The 15,816-nt window shown below is 37.7% G+C and overlaps 2 protein-coding genes across 2 annotated transcripts in view; one reads left to right on the top strand and one right to left on the bottom strand.

Annotated features, from left to right (window-relative positions):
• Positions 1 to 15,816, top strand: part of LOC134677080 (protein seele) — a 222,735-nt gene that overhangs the window by 51,908 nt on the left and 155,011 nt on the right. The window lies entirely within an intron of this gene.
• LOC134676791 (homeobox protein Hox-D4) overlaps positions 1 to 15,816 on the bottom strand; it is a 54,387-nt gene that overhangs the window by 3,693 nt on the left and 34,878 nt on the right. The gene's annotated exons all lie outside the window — the stretch shown is intronic.

Raw genomic sequence — 15,816 nt, forward strand, 5'->3', positions numbered from 1 at the left:
TTCGTACATCGATCGACCGAGATTGTACTTAAGTTTAGTAGCAAATGTATGAATTCATTCTAAACACTAATCAATATGTAAACCGGCCCTAAGTCAAGTGTACACGCTTGTAGAGGCCTTATATGAAAAAATAAATTATTAATTATCTCCGAAATGGAGTTAATTAGAATATCGGTATCTTTGAGAAAGTTACTTGATTTAAGCTCAGGAATGCACCCTTTAAATTAACGGAAATCAAAAAAAACACGGTGTATAAATATGTTAATCTTTTTTATTAATTAAATTTACATATATTTGCTATAGGTACGCTTTCATAATCATATTTTTACTTAAATAATATTTTAAAACATAAGTACGTATTATAAAAATATTTTTATATTATACATAACTGTGGTCATTTTGCGTTTTCCAATTTTATTCTGGATGAGTAGACATACTCGTATGCCTTGTTGAAATTAAACGAGCCAAGCCAATCATCATAATATTTTAATTTTTAAGCAAGTCAGTAATAACCAGTTATAAATCAAACAGCCCAGCCAACGATTAAAGCGCATTACAAACACAAAATAAAACTAAACGAATTTAAAGCGGCCATTACGGCCACGCCGAGAAATGTCACGTTCCGTCAACATTACAATCATGCGTTATTGATTTTTGATTCTGGCACTTGAGCACGATCGCCTGTGCCTTTAATTTGTTTTTAAATTTCTCAGGAGATGCCTTCGAATTTCGAAAAATTTCACCTGATTATTATTGATTTGACGTTCGCAGTATCTTATTATGTCTAAAAATAATATGCAAGTTAATAACTGAAGACTAGATTAGGAAATTAAAGGACAAAACATTATCTAGGTCTCGGATCTAGGTACTAATGTTTTAGCTTCTCCAATAGTAAAGTAGTAAGGTCAAATAAATACAAAATCAGGTTGGATTTTTATATGTGGAATGTAACTCCAGGTGTGTAGTTTTGCATTTGAGGGGTTGCGTTCTTAGTAGTTTCAATGCGTTTAAGTAAGTTTAAAAAAAAAACGAAGCCTTACTATTTTTTTTCATAAGTATCTTCATGCTTTTTCTAGATATTCTAAAGATTAATGGGTTTAAATAAGTTAAAGGCTTGCTACACGGTCGCCGACAAGCCTTCTAACCGTCTGACCTTGGTCTGTCCTTGGTCAGTTTTGGTCAAATTTTGTTGGTAACAACTGTCTACACGGTCCGGGACCGGCCAAGGCCACGCGGTCTGGGGGTTTGTCGGCGACCGTGTAGCAAGCCTTTTACTTATAGATGGTCAAGCAAATCTTGTCAGTAGAAAAAGGCGCGAAATTCAAATTTTCTATGCGACAATATCCCTTCGCACCTACATTTTTCAAATTTGCCGCCTTTTTCTACTGCCAAGATCTGTTTGAACAACTTTATATAATATTGTCACTAACATAGACCAGGTTCAGCACAAAAATAAGCTAGGTATAATAATAATGATTAACGTAATTTTTCTTAAATACATTACCAAGGGCGCAAAATTTTGATATCTAGATATTTTTAATTTTTAGTTGTAGTTAATTTTAGTTTTGTAATAATTTTATAACACTTATTTTACAATAAATGAGTTTTCTACTTTACATTTAATTTTAGTTAATCATATGTATTTTATTAAAGCTCAAGAATCCGTTCCTATTAAGATGTTCGATTTAAACTTGTTCCATAAACTATAGGTACATTAACCAAATCACATCAGCAAAACAGTATAAACACCGTATAAATTTCACCATTCAATCAACATCGCCCCCAAAAAAGACCCAAACGTCACCGCTCCCGCCAAAACTGACAGATGCGTTCGGATACTTATCACAAAAATAAACATGCACAAATGTCGCTCGCTGTTAGCTAATTGATAATTATCATTTTTATAGGCTTAGCGGCGCTTTGATAAATATGTATTAGCTTAATTGCATTGCGTAGTGTTAATTTGTATTGTTATCTGTATCTTGTTAGTTTAATTAAGCTTGCATGATTGCGATAAAAAGTATAGAAATAGGTTTTGTTAAACGATGTTCGATTTTTGTTATTAGATTTATATTTTACTAGTTTCTGCTCGCGACTTTGCATGAGAAGAAGTTATTAGTTTCTTTTCTGTGTATGAAAAGGTTCCTGGTCGAATATTAAGTCATCCTTTTGCATATTTTCAGTTTTTTTTCTGTTGTATACAAATACAGCACAACCGATGTTTGGACTCATGATTTTGACCACTACATATGAGCGGTAAAACTAAATACAGCTTCGTTAGTGTAGTGTTATATACTTTTAATACTTATACCCATAGGAAAATTATAAATTAAATGACGATACACATTTTGTTACTGGGTTACGATACACATTTAAGACCGCCTACGGTGATACTCGTAAGTACTAAAAAGTAAGAGTCTATAGGTATATAAAGATTTTTTATTCGAAACGATCCTGTTTTCGAAGCTATCCCAATCTTTTTTTTTTTTTCTCTTTATTTTTAGAGCTTGTCACCGAGGTGTTTTATGTCGCTCCATAAAAAACCACAAATTAATATATTCTTACAACTAACTTATTCTACATACTAAAGCCTTTCGTACAAGCTGCAATAGCGCCATGGCGGCGTCCGACAGAGGAGCAGCCAGGACGCTATTGCAGCCCCCAACTATCCCAATCCTAAATAGTTTTCTGTATTCACCTAATTTTTTTTAAAGAATAAAGTCGATATTCCTCTGCCCCGTCCGGGCCGGAACCCGCGTCGCTGTCATCGCTAATTGGACCCGCCCATAAATTCAGCCATAAACAAAACCTGAACGCTTGTCTAAGACACGTAAATCTTTTCCAATATGGCGCCGGTGCGTGTGGGGAGATGCTCTGCTTACAAATAAATACCTAGGTCGATCGAAATTCGAGACACAATATTATGTACCTTGGTCATTTTACCCCCAAATATAAATTGGATCATACACATCAAACAATTTACCATAAACATAGATAAATGTCCTTCGAATTAATTAATTCGAGATAATTCGAATAATAAAATTTGTATTATCCGAATATTCGAATATTTCGGATAATTTCGGATAATTATAAATTAATCAAAATAATTATTACAAGTTATAAAATTTGTAAAACTAGCGCTAAAATAAGCGTGGATAAGATAACGGCTGAGATATTAGAGTGCCATAATGCGAAGTTAGCATCTTACTTTCATTTTTTTTTTGCGTAAGTCAGCAGAGCTATGAACAAAAAACCACCTAGGACTATAGCACATTTAAGGGTGCTATTAGAACTCTCATAAAACTGTGAGATGTTAGTTTCACAGACACCTTATAAGATGCTTTGATCGCTTTATCAGATGGAAACGCGTGCAGAGTAAAAATATCACAGATACAATTTTTAGTTTAGTTTTTTGTACTATGCAATGCACCAGTTAATCCAGTTATAAACCGTACGAAAAAGTACGGTTTTAATGATAACATTATGTTAGCTATTACAGTAATCATTTAAAATTGGTTGGGGTAAAAGGGAGTTGGATTATCCGAATATTTTCGGATATTATTATTGGCGGATATTCGAATATTTTTAATATCCGAATATTCGGATTGCAAACCCTAGCTATGAGGCCCTCAAGCTGGATAAATCATTAAAATTTTAATGCATTGCGATGCGGTAGAAATTTTACAGACAACAGTGAAATATAAAAAACAGATATTCCTAATATTCTCTATTAAAATTTTGCTCGTCATGTCTCTCGGCTATATATCAGTCATTACTAGCTATTTTATACTAAATTTATACTGCTATGGTAGGCAGGGTAACGACTATATAACTTAAAATAATAGAAAATTAGACATGTTTTCGTGTTTTTTTTTCTATCAAACCAACTTTAACTTTTTAAGGTTTGGTTGGAGTCTGCCCTTTAGTTATATATGTAGTTTTGTTTCGGTGTGATATTTTTATGGCACTTGTCCTAGATTAAACTGGGTACCGATACAGTATGTGTCTGGGCTTTAATTCCAGGGCTTGATTGTACTCGCTAACCTGAGCTACTTTTATTATAGGACCAACCCTAAAATCGGGGAAAAAATTTTAGCTTTCCCATAGAAAACGTCGACATCTGATCAGCCAAAATGTAAGTATGAAAAAGTAAAAAAAAATCGGGATTTCGGGGTTGGTGCCATAATAAAAGTAGCTCAGTTTAGCGAGTAGAATCGAGCCCTGGATTTAAAGCCCGATGGTAAGTAACACCCTGTATAAATTAAAAATACAGCAGTACCTAATGTACTAAATTTTTACATATATAGACGCTTACTGACAGACCGAATTCCACCCGGGCGGAGCCGCGGGCACAGCTAGTTAAAAATAAAATAGTAGAGCCACTATCAAGTTGATTTTCTCGGCAGCGTATAAATAACAAGGGGGGCGACACGGGAGCCTGTTTGACCGCCTGCGTTTTGTTCAGTACGGATATGATGGTCGTATTTGTCTACGTGACAGCGTGATAAAACGGTGTCCGTCTCTTTCTATCCCGCAGAGTTAAAAAGTGACAGTTGTTTTATCACGTGGATAAATGTGGATAAAGCGATCCATAATAGGCTTGCAGGGCAGTGTTACCAACTTGGCATAAATGATGCCAGATCTGGCATATTTTCACTCGCTTTGGCACCAAAATTGTCCATTTAGCATCTGGCATATTTCTTAGCATAATTTAGTCTAAGCCAAGTTTGCACCAACTTGGCAGCAACAATATGCGCCATTGCCTTATGTGGTTCATATTTTCATATGAATTTTGACTTTTGTGGACGGAAGGACGTCAACGGAATATATAAAGTTGGTCAAGCAGATCTTACCAGTAGAATAAAAGCTTGTAAAAAGGCATTAAATTTGAAAAAAGTATGTGTTTTAAGTGTCTAATCTAATATCAAGTGATATTTTAGACATTTTTTTTAGCATATTTCAAAAAACTTTGGCATAATTTTGGCACAATCTAGACATTAGTCTAGCATTTTTTCAAAATCAGAGTTGGCAACACTGGTGCAGGGTTCGATTCCCGCAACTTTGTCTGTACGGCCAGAGGGTGTATTTTTGCAGGTACTTATATAATATATAAATATTAGGTAGAGTCAGACCAAGAAAAGTCTGCAGTTCCCAGCTCAGCTCGGTCATAAAACCGCGGCGCGCAAGGAAGATTCACGGTTCGTGCGCGGTTACGTAGGTATATAAGTTTCAATTTTGCTTGCAGGCGGCGAGTATAGGTATAATTTTATACCTAAATGTGACTTTTGTGAACGAGTGAATTTTCTGTACGGTAGTACTATTAGTTATTCTGTGGTTTAGGTATAATCTGTTAACCCGTGTAAAACCGGGATCGGTCGCTATTAGTATCATCATCATCATTTCAGCCTATATTCGTCCCACTGCTGAGCACAGGCCTCCTCTCATGCGCGAGAGGGCTTGGGCTATAATCCCCACGCTAGCCCAATGCGGATTGGGGACTTCACATACACCTTTGAATTTCTTCGCAGATGTATGCAGGTTTCCTCACGATGTTTTCCTTCACCGAAAAGCTAGTGGCAAATATCAAATCATATTTCGTACATAAGTTCCGAAAAACTCATTGGTACGAGCCGGGATTTGAACCCGCGACCTCCGGATTGAAAGTCGGGCGTCATATCCACTCGGCCACCACCGTTTAGTATAATAATGATTAATATTACTATGGGTTATTGTAAAACGATATCATTTTGTATATAATATATATACATGGTGTATATTGTTGCCCCCTCGGGGAGGGTGGGGCAAGGCGGGCCCGAATCGAATTACCCTGATTGCCGTCTTGCGCTCAGCCGGGCGACTTAACGTCATTGTCCTGTTTGTTCGTGACAACGCGCATGTGCTGATACCGTAGAAATGTGTTACAGAATAGTCGATTGTCTGTGATTACTTCGCGATGTGCCGTTTTCGAATTTTTTCCGATAACAGAAATCTATTGGAAACGTTCTCGGAAATTTCTCGGAAATGTTCTCTGAGAATTTTACCCTTTCGTCGTAAAAGCGATGAATTATTTGTTTAATCGCTCAGTGTTGGAGATAAGACAAATACCATAGAAGCTTAAAGGCAAATATGTACTTGGCACCATTCATATTAATATACAAAATAACACTAATTGATAAAAAAACCAGGAGCAAAACAACACAAAATTGTCCAAACAAGTTATTTGCGGCAAAATGTATATAAGTACTTAAAAAAAGTTAATATGTCACTCCATTAAAAAAAATAAGATTGTTCATAACTTATTAATGCTAACAAGAGAACGTTCTCGAAAAATTTGGAATTTTCAGGAAATTTCTTCGGATAGGAATTCTCTGAAACGAGAACGTTTTCATCGGAACATCACTCGTAGATCAATCAAGGTAAGGCGGACAGACACAATAATCCCGTATACTGGGTGACATTGGATTGAACTCATTGCAAGGAGCAAAGTTTAAGGTGACGTTCGGATTTAGACTGCACCAACATTACCGCTTCTTTTTGTTAGCCTAGTTTTGTGTCCCACTGCTGGGCAAAGCAAACATGATAGCTAATAAGCTAGATTGTCCTCTGTTATGGGCAATGGGTCAGCGGACAAAGTCACTTTAGTTTATAAATTATTAAATATTTTATTAGGTTACTGTTGTTACTAACATAAATTATATTATAAGCAATAACTAACAAATGTATGGACCATATGTTGTCTTTAATAAAGAAATGTTAATTTCTTTTTTAATTTTAAAAGGCCTTCCTATGTATGTATATTTCTTTTTTAATTTTAAAAGGCCTCCCTATGTAACTTTAAAAACCGGGCAAGTGCGAGTCGGACTCGCGCACGAAGGGTTCCGTAACATAATGCATAAAAAAAAAGCAAAAAAAAAACGGTCACCCATCCAAGTACTGACCACTCCCGACGTTGCTTAACTTTGGTCAAAAATCACGTTTGTTGTATGGGAGCCCCATTTAAATCTTTATTTTATTCTGTTTTTAGTATTTGTTGTTATAGCGGCAACAGAAATACATCATCTGTGAAAATTTCAACTGTCTAGCTATCACGGTTCGTGAGGTACAGCCTGGTGACAGACGGACGGACGGACGGACGGACGGACGGACAGCGAAGTCTTAGTAATAGGGTCCCGTTTTACCCTTTGGGTACGGAACCCTAAAAATCACACCATATTTACCCAAAACCGTCAATCTCACACAGTTCGACCTAGTCCCACAGTAAGCTCAATAAAATATTTATAAATGTAAATAAAATATAGAAAACATCCATAACTTAGGAACAAATATTTGTGATAAACACACAAATAAATGCCCTTACCAGGATTCGCACCCGGGACCTCCTGCTTCGTAGGCAAGGTCAAGATTATTCAATGTTGTTACTTTCATATTTTGTAGATTTTGTAATGTTTTACCTTTACCTCCTTATTCATAAACGTTCACTAAAGTTGACAAGCCGATAATAATCGTTTGTCCCTTCCCGACGTATTGGTATGATGGAGAGGGACAAACGATTATTATTACTTGTTAACTTTAGTAAACATTTATGAATAAGGGGGTTAGTCTGTAATAACAATATACAAAATTTTAATTATTAAGAATAAAGACTTAAAAAATCACACCATATTCACCCAAAACCACCACCATCCGTCTACAGAACCCTAAACTAAATCCTCCGACCACATATTTATGGCAAGTGTCATCGCAAATGGGGTAAGATTACCCCGGCGGGGTATTTACCCCATCACGAGGGTGATAAAAGTAAAGCGGGACATGTTTTACAACTGTCGCGATTTAGGGGTGACTGATGGTGCTTTTGATAAGTGGGGGGGTGAATTATTCTTTCTTCGTTTTTTTTTACGTTTTCGTATCAAAAAGGAAAAATATAACCATTAGGTATAGTATAGTCGCACCAATAAAAGTCTGCAGCGGATTTGATAGCCCACGCAGCGTAAGTGTTATTTATACGTCATAATTTCCTAGAAGTTTGACGTTTAAAATGACACTTGCACTGCGTGGGCTATCAATATCGCTGCAGACTTTTTACGGTCTGACTTTAGTATATTAATATATACTGTATACGACTCTGTCCGCGTGTCTGTCTATGACATGGCTAAATATCTTGGAAATTATTATAAAAAAGATATAATATCAATAAAATATATATTGCTGTTAAGTTTATTTTTACCATATTTGCTGTGTATGACCCAAATAATAAATGTACCTATATATTAAACTTACTAAAGAGTAAATTAGCAAATTATTATCTACTCTACATATAATTATATATATCTATAAGAAAATATCATAACAAGTAGGTATAAAAATAATGAACTTTAAAATTCGCAATATATTACAAGTATAAATAAAATATTTAGAACAGTAATATACCTCATGAAATAAAAATAAAATGTATTTTAAAAATAGACCTTTCTAATCGACTATAATTTATTTCAATTCAACTTTTAATCTCATCCAATAATTTCAACAATAAAATTAACAACAAAATTAAACAACACAAATTGAACCTGTCACCCCTCGCTAAGCCGTACCAACAAATTAGCTCACTATAAACAACAATAAATAACTACCATCCCTAATTTAAACATTAAATTAATTATACTAATAAATATTAAATAAATGCACCCCCTTAAATATCACTTAGAACGCACATTGAATTTTCAACCTAAAAGTCATTAGCGCAGAATTCAAATCAGCTTAATGCCTCATTTATAAACTTGAATTAACCTTCAACGCGCTCCAAATAAAATTGAGCTTTATGTTTTGGTAATAGAGTCTAATTTAGTTTGTAGTAGTTTGTGTTAAGAGGGCTCTAAGTGACATTTGTGCAGTATGTTCTAGTTACGAATGGGGTGCAATTTTATGGGTGTTTAGGCAATTGGGGCCACTTCGCTAAGTGCCATATGGGCAGGTGGCGAAGTTGGGATCAATTCGGATGGCAATTATCGTTAGCAAATTGATTGAAAATATTTATTAATCGATCGTGAAGTAATAAAATCATTTTGATTGATGCAAAATATTCATATAAAGTAGTAGGTACTTATATTTTGCGATGTTAGAAAGGAGTTTTATTTTTATTTTTAGACCTAGTAATATTTTAAATGCGAATTAATTTTTTTCGCAGAAACAAACACAAACAGACAGACGCGGCGGGGGATTTTGTTTTATAAGGTGTAGTAATAATAAAATAAAATAAATGTTCTATTGCCTAATCTACAAGATGGCCCAATAATACGTTTACAAAAATCATTTTTTTTATCACGATACCAGTGCTGACTCGGGGCACAAATGATACATGCGGCTGAGTTAGCGGCGCTTCGAAAGCGCGATAAGTACTCGGCGCTGCTGACAATAGTTATTTGTTTTACAAGGGGGCAAAGTTGTTGTTTAACCGTTCGTGCTAATATTGATACCCGAGCAAGCGAAAGATTCCAAAACTGAACCACGAGCGTAGCGAGTGGTTCGAAAAATGGAATCTTGAGCGTTGCGAGGGTTTCAAAGCACGAGGGTTAAACAAAATTTGCCCCCGAGTGAAACACAAAATTTTTCACCTCACCAACCCGAAGCAAATATTAAATGTAAAATATCAAATAAAATCAAACCAAATCAAATCCAAATGAATGTTATTAAATATTTATCATCCAAAGTCATCATTTAAAAGTCAATTCTAACAGCAAACATAAGAAAACAACTCAAAATTTGCATTTGATTACTTTGCCTCACATGTGAATAAAATACAACTTTGCTATCAGTTTTTGAAGTGCAAAGTAAGCCTTTCCGAGCTGGTGTGGTGAAAATATCTTTTTGTCCCTATGGCAGTGGAGACGCCCGGGTGTTGGTGTGCCGAGGCCAAAATTTTTTTGAGCGAATTGGGGCCACGTTTGAGGGACGTCATGACCTCCCATGACCCTCGTTCCGGGTCATTCCTGATGCAGAGGCTGTCTATCGCGGTCCAGCGTGGCAACGCGGCGAGCGTGATGGGCACTTTTGCGTCTGGAAGGGCGCGGGACGGGTTGTTTGATTAAGTTAAGTTGTGGCATTATTTGGCTTAGTTTTAATTTAGTTTAGTTTAGAGTTAATTTTAATGTAATTTATTAATTTTGATAATTGATCGAGTATGTTTAGGGGTCATCCATTAATTACATCACACGTTTAGGGGGAGGGAGGGGGTCAAGAAAATGTGACATATTGTGACATGGGGGAGGGGGTGACACAAACTTTGTGACGTCACTTTAACTTCATCAGTAACGGAATTTTTTTTTAATTATTTTATTCGCTGTACATTTAAATAACAAGTTTTTAAAACGATAATCGTTTTTATTCTTTAAATTCCTATGCAGTTTTGGGCTATAAAATTACTAATATTTATATCGTCAAAAATATTTTGATAAAATATTAATTATACTTAGGTACTTACTTAATTCGATTTGGCGATTTCGTAGAAAAAATGTGAGGTCACACTAGGGGGGAGGGGTTTGCCAAATGTGACCAAATGTGACAAGGAGGGGGGGAGGGGTCAAAAAACCTAGAAATTCGTGTGACGTAATTAATGGATGACCCCTTAGGTATAAGTTTTAATTTCTAATAGGCCTAGTTGTATATGGTTTATGATGTAATTTGAATTGTATTCTGATAATAAATGATATACAAATACACTTTATTACACACCTCATTACAGAAAACAATACAAATAATACAGGAAGAAGATGTTAAACAACAGGCGGTCTTATCGCTAAAAAGCGATCTCTTCCAGACAACCTTTAGGTAGTAGGAGATAGTAATGATGTCTTTTTTTATCGACAAAAAATTGTAGATTGTATAGTACATCGACGAATTTTTTTCTTTTGCCCCAAACCAAAACTAATGGTATTAAGTTAAGTAATTTAGTATGTAATAGTTTTAAGGAAAAAATGTGCAATAATTGACGGACATAAATGACCTACATGGAAAAAAAAATTGAAATTAAACTGTCATTTTAGTTTCTGAGATGCAAAAAGTGTAAAAACACATCTTAAGTGTATAAAATATATAATACAAGCAACACTCAACTCGAAAGAAAAGATCGCTAAAAAAGGCAGTGTCTTACACCACGCATGCGCGCTAGACCACGCCCACTTAACTTCATAATAACGTCTTATGTGTACACAGATACTGTGGCGTTTAAGACCCTTTGAACGATAATTAAAGTAATAATGTCTAGTATAGAAATTGTGGCTCTTATGATGTTTTTGTGTTTTGTTGATAAAAAGTTTATAACATTTTTTTTTTTTTTACAGCCTATATTGTGTCCCACTGCTGGGCAAAGGCCTCCCCTGTCTTTCGCCACTCGTCACGGCTTTGTGCATGCTCCCGCCAGTCGCCACAAAATGAGTCCAGGTCGTTTCGCCATCTCATTTTTGGTCTGCCTCTGCCTCGGGTGATCTGAGGTGCCCATTCGGTCGCTATTTTGGCCCATCTGTCCGGGTGCATCCGACAGATATGTCCCGCCCAATCCCACTTGAGCTTGGCGGCCTTCACACCCACATCTGCGATTCCAGTTTTGGAGCGCAGCTCTATGTTCCTTATCCGATCGATTCTACATTTATTAGAGGGAAATTGTTTTGATTAAATTGTAGCGTGTATACAGAGTAAGAATGTAGGTTATTCCAGTTTTAAGTCATAATGTATTGTTTGACGTATTAGTACGTATGATTAGTAGCGGCTGCGCCCGCGCCCCCCCGCGGTAGGCCTATTATCATTAAACTAGTGTGCAAATAGCTACGGTGCGTTTCACTCGTGTCCTCATTTACATACCAATTGGCGGCGATGGCTGGTACTTTTGGGTTGATTTCGGTTTTTAATCATGAAACCCAGGAGTGGAGAACCTACAAGAATCGGCTGACTCAGTGGTTCATAGCCAACGATATTAATGACGACACAGATAAAGCGGAAGTGAAGCGTCGAGCTATCTTGATAAGCGCACTCGCCGAATCTACCTACCGGCTGGCAAGTAATTTAGCATTACCGGCTACGTTAGAACAAAAAGGATTTTCGGATGTGGTGAAGATTTTGGACGCACATTTCACACCAAAACGCTGCGGATACGTGGAGCGATTCCATTTTTATTCGGCTACCCAGCAAGCCGGCGAAGGTCACGTACAGTGGGCTGCGCGTCTGAAAGGCCTCGCCGCGCACTGCGATTTTAAAAATATGGAGGACGCTATTCTCGATAGATTTGTAATGGGTATGCTCCCAGGCCGAGAGCGTGAAAAGTTATTCGCCCAAAATGTCGGTGAGCTCACATTAACTAAGGCGATAGACTTGGCGGAGAGCATCAGAGTTGCTCGCACCGGTGGCGCTGCCACCGGCCCAGCTGGAGCCCCAGTGGCCACGGAAGTCAGCGGTCTGTTCCAGATTGAAAAAGCAGCTGCGCGCCCGTCTACGTCGTCGTCTGACGTCCAGTGTTCGGTGTGTGGTAGATACAAACATAGTGCTACAAAGTGTCGTTTTAGAAATTATAAGTGCAGAAAGTGTCAAACAAAAGGCCATTTAAGTAACATGTGCAAGGTGGTAAAATATATCGAGTCGGAAGAGGTGAACGAAGATGATGACGGTGAGTTGTTTCATATTCGTTCGGAAGGTGGGGCACCTATGGTCGAAACTATGAAGGTAAATAACATTTCGATTAAGTTCCAGATAGACAGTGGTGCGGCAGTCTCGGCTATCTCAGACGAAACTTATAAATTGTATTTTAGCGACGTGCCATTGTTACCCCCAAAGAAAAAACTATTCGGCTACACGCGACAGGCACTCGATAGTAGGGGTGTTATTAATGTACCGATATTCTATGACGGCTGCGAAGTCTATTTGGACATTTATGTGATTCCAGACGGTGGACCACCGATCCTAGGTCGCGATTTTATCTCGAAATTCCGCCTAGAATTAGCACGAATTCCCCCCGCGCCAATAAATTATTGTACGGATACAGACATAGTACAACAAACCCTATCTGACTATAAGGATATTTTTGTAGACCGCCTGGGCTGCTTTAATAAATACAAGATAAATTTAAACTTAAAAGATAACGCAAAACCTGTATTTATTAAGGCTCGACCAATTGCATTTGCGCTTAAGAGTAAAGTGGAGAACGAAATTGATCGGTTAGTGGCCTTAGGTATTTTGGAACCAGTGGAGTATTCAGAGTTTGCTTCGCCTATTGTTCCCGTGCTAAAACGTGACGGCTCCGTGCGCATCTGTGCCGACTACTCGCGCACTATCAATAAACAGCTGATCGCGGAGACCTATCCGCTCCCAACGGTAGATGAGTTATTCGCGAAACTACACGGTGGAGTTCAATTTTCGAAGCTAGACATGTCTATGGCCTATAATCAGTTTCCCATAAATGATCCCAATAACATAACATGTATAAATACCACCCGCGGACTATATAAGTATAAAAGATTAGTTTTTGGGTTAACAAGTTCTCCGGCTATTTTTCAACGCGCCTTGAATACGTTGTTAGCAGGATTAGACGGCGTATTATGCTTTTTGGATGACGTGTTGATAACGGGGCGCGATAAGACAGAGCACCTGCAAAGATTAAATAATGTACTTGCGAGGTTCAAGGACGCCGGCTTAACGCTGCAAAGACACAAATGCGAATTCTTTAAAGATGAGATATCGTATTTAGGTCATGTAATAAATAAACAAGGTATTTCAAAATCGCAAGAAAAGGTAGCTGCAATTAGTAAGGCACCGCGGCCTGAGAATGTAGCTCAGTTGCAGTCCTTTCTAGGTCTAGTGAACTATTATCGTAACTTTGTACCTGACGCATCTAGCATTTTAAGCCCTCTATATGATCTGATAAGGAAAAATGTTAAATGGTCGTGGACGTCGATTCATCAAAATGCATTCGAAACAATTAAGAGGCAGTTGTCCTCCGACCAAGTTTTAGCGCATTTTGACCCTTCGGCTAGAATAATTGTAACAGCTGATGCGTCACCAGTCGGCCTTGGATGTCTTTTATCTCAAATAGGTACTGATGGAATTGAACGGCCTGTTTCCTTTGCATCGCGAGTTTTACGGGATGCCGAAAAAAACTATTCCCAAATCCAACGCGAAGCAACGGGAATAATTTTTGCAATTAAAAGGTTTCATCATTACCTTTATGGTAGATCGCAGCCTTTTGTTCTCCGAACAGACCACAAACCGTTACTTTCTATATTTGGGCCACAAAAAGGTATTCCAGAGGTCACGGCAAATCGTCTACAGAGGTATGCGATTTTTTTATCGGCGTACAATTATGTTATTGAATACGTACGAAGTGAGAATAATAGTGCAGATTATCTCTCGCGCGCGCCGCTTCCACTTAGCAACAGCGCATCGTCGCCGGCCCGTGACGTCACAACAGCTAAAGAATTCGATGACCGCGCGGCGTATGTAAACTTCGTAGTAGATGGATGCTTACCTCTAACAGTTGAAGATTTGCGTCGCGAAACGTTACAGGATATTCAGCTGCAAAGAGTATGTGACTTTGTTAGGAATGGTTGGCCGAAAAAAGTTAACGATAGCTATTTAAAACCATATCATTTATGCAGAAATGAGTTATCAGTCGAGAACGGATGCTTAATGAGAGGGCATAAAATTGTTATACCGTTATCGCTTAGGGAACAAGTTTTGCAGGAAGTTCATAGTTCACACCTAGGAATAGTTAAGTGCAAATCGGAGATTCGTTCGAAATTTTGGTTTCCCGGTGTAGACCAAGCTATTGAGAGAATCATCGGCGCTTGCAACGTATGCATTCAGCTACGGCCTTCTCCGCCGCGGGTGACAGTAGCGCCATGGCCGTATCCTGAGTACGCGTTTCAAAGGTTGCACATCGATTTTCTCGGCCCAATAAATAACCACTCATATTTGGTTATAGTTGACGCTTACAGTAAATGGGTCGAGTGCTTCGATGTGAAATCAAACACATCGACGCATAGTGTTATTGAGAAACTCTGCGAAGTGATGTCTCGATTCGGTACCCCGCAATGTATAGTCAGTGACAATGGCACGGCGTTTACTTCAGACGACTTTAAACAATTCTGTTCGCTAAACAAAATAACACATTTAACGAGCGCGCCGTACCACCCAGCTAGCAACGGCCAAGCCGAAACTTATGTAAAAGTTATTAAAAAAGGAATAAAATCAGTACTTATGTCAAATATTTCGAATGCTAAAATGAACTGTAAACTAATGAAGTATTTATTTGACTACAGAAATTCCATTCATTCGACCACTGGTACTTCACCAGCGCAGTTAGTTTTTGGTAAAAAGTTAAAATCCAGATTAGACTTATTAACCAATATAAACTCACCGCCGTCTTCGTCCACCAACTTCGCCTCGTCGGTTAAAGATAAACAGTCCTCACAGGTTAATTACCACGGCGGCACAGAGAGAACCGATTTTAATATCGAGGACCAGATATTATATAAGAAATATATTAATAAAAACAAATTTCATTGGGTAAGAGGAAAAATAACAAAAAAACTAGGTCAACGATTGTATTTAATAGAAGATCAAGAAACATGTAACGTTATAAAAAAACATATCAACCAAATTGTTTTATACAAAGGGAAACAAACCAATTCACCCACTACGGAATGTATGGTGCCCACTACACACACGTTGCCGAGCACACAGGAGTCAACCGTATTCCTGCCCGTGCCTGGCCCGGTCGCCTCCACAAGCGTCAGCCAGCCAGTCGTCAGGCCGACTTTGCCGGCGCTTCCAGAGGAA

The sequence above is a fragment of the Cydia fagiglandana genome, chromosome 25 (assembly GCF_963556715.1).
Source record: "Cydia fagiglandana chromosome 25, ilCydFagi1.1, whole genome shotgun sequence".
NCBI lineage: Eukaryota > Metazoa > Arthropoda > Insecta > Lepidoptera > Tortricidae > Cydia > Cydia fagiglandana.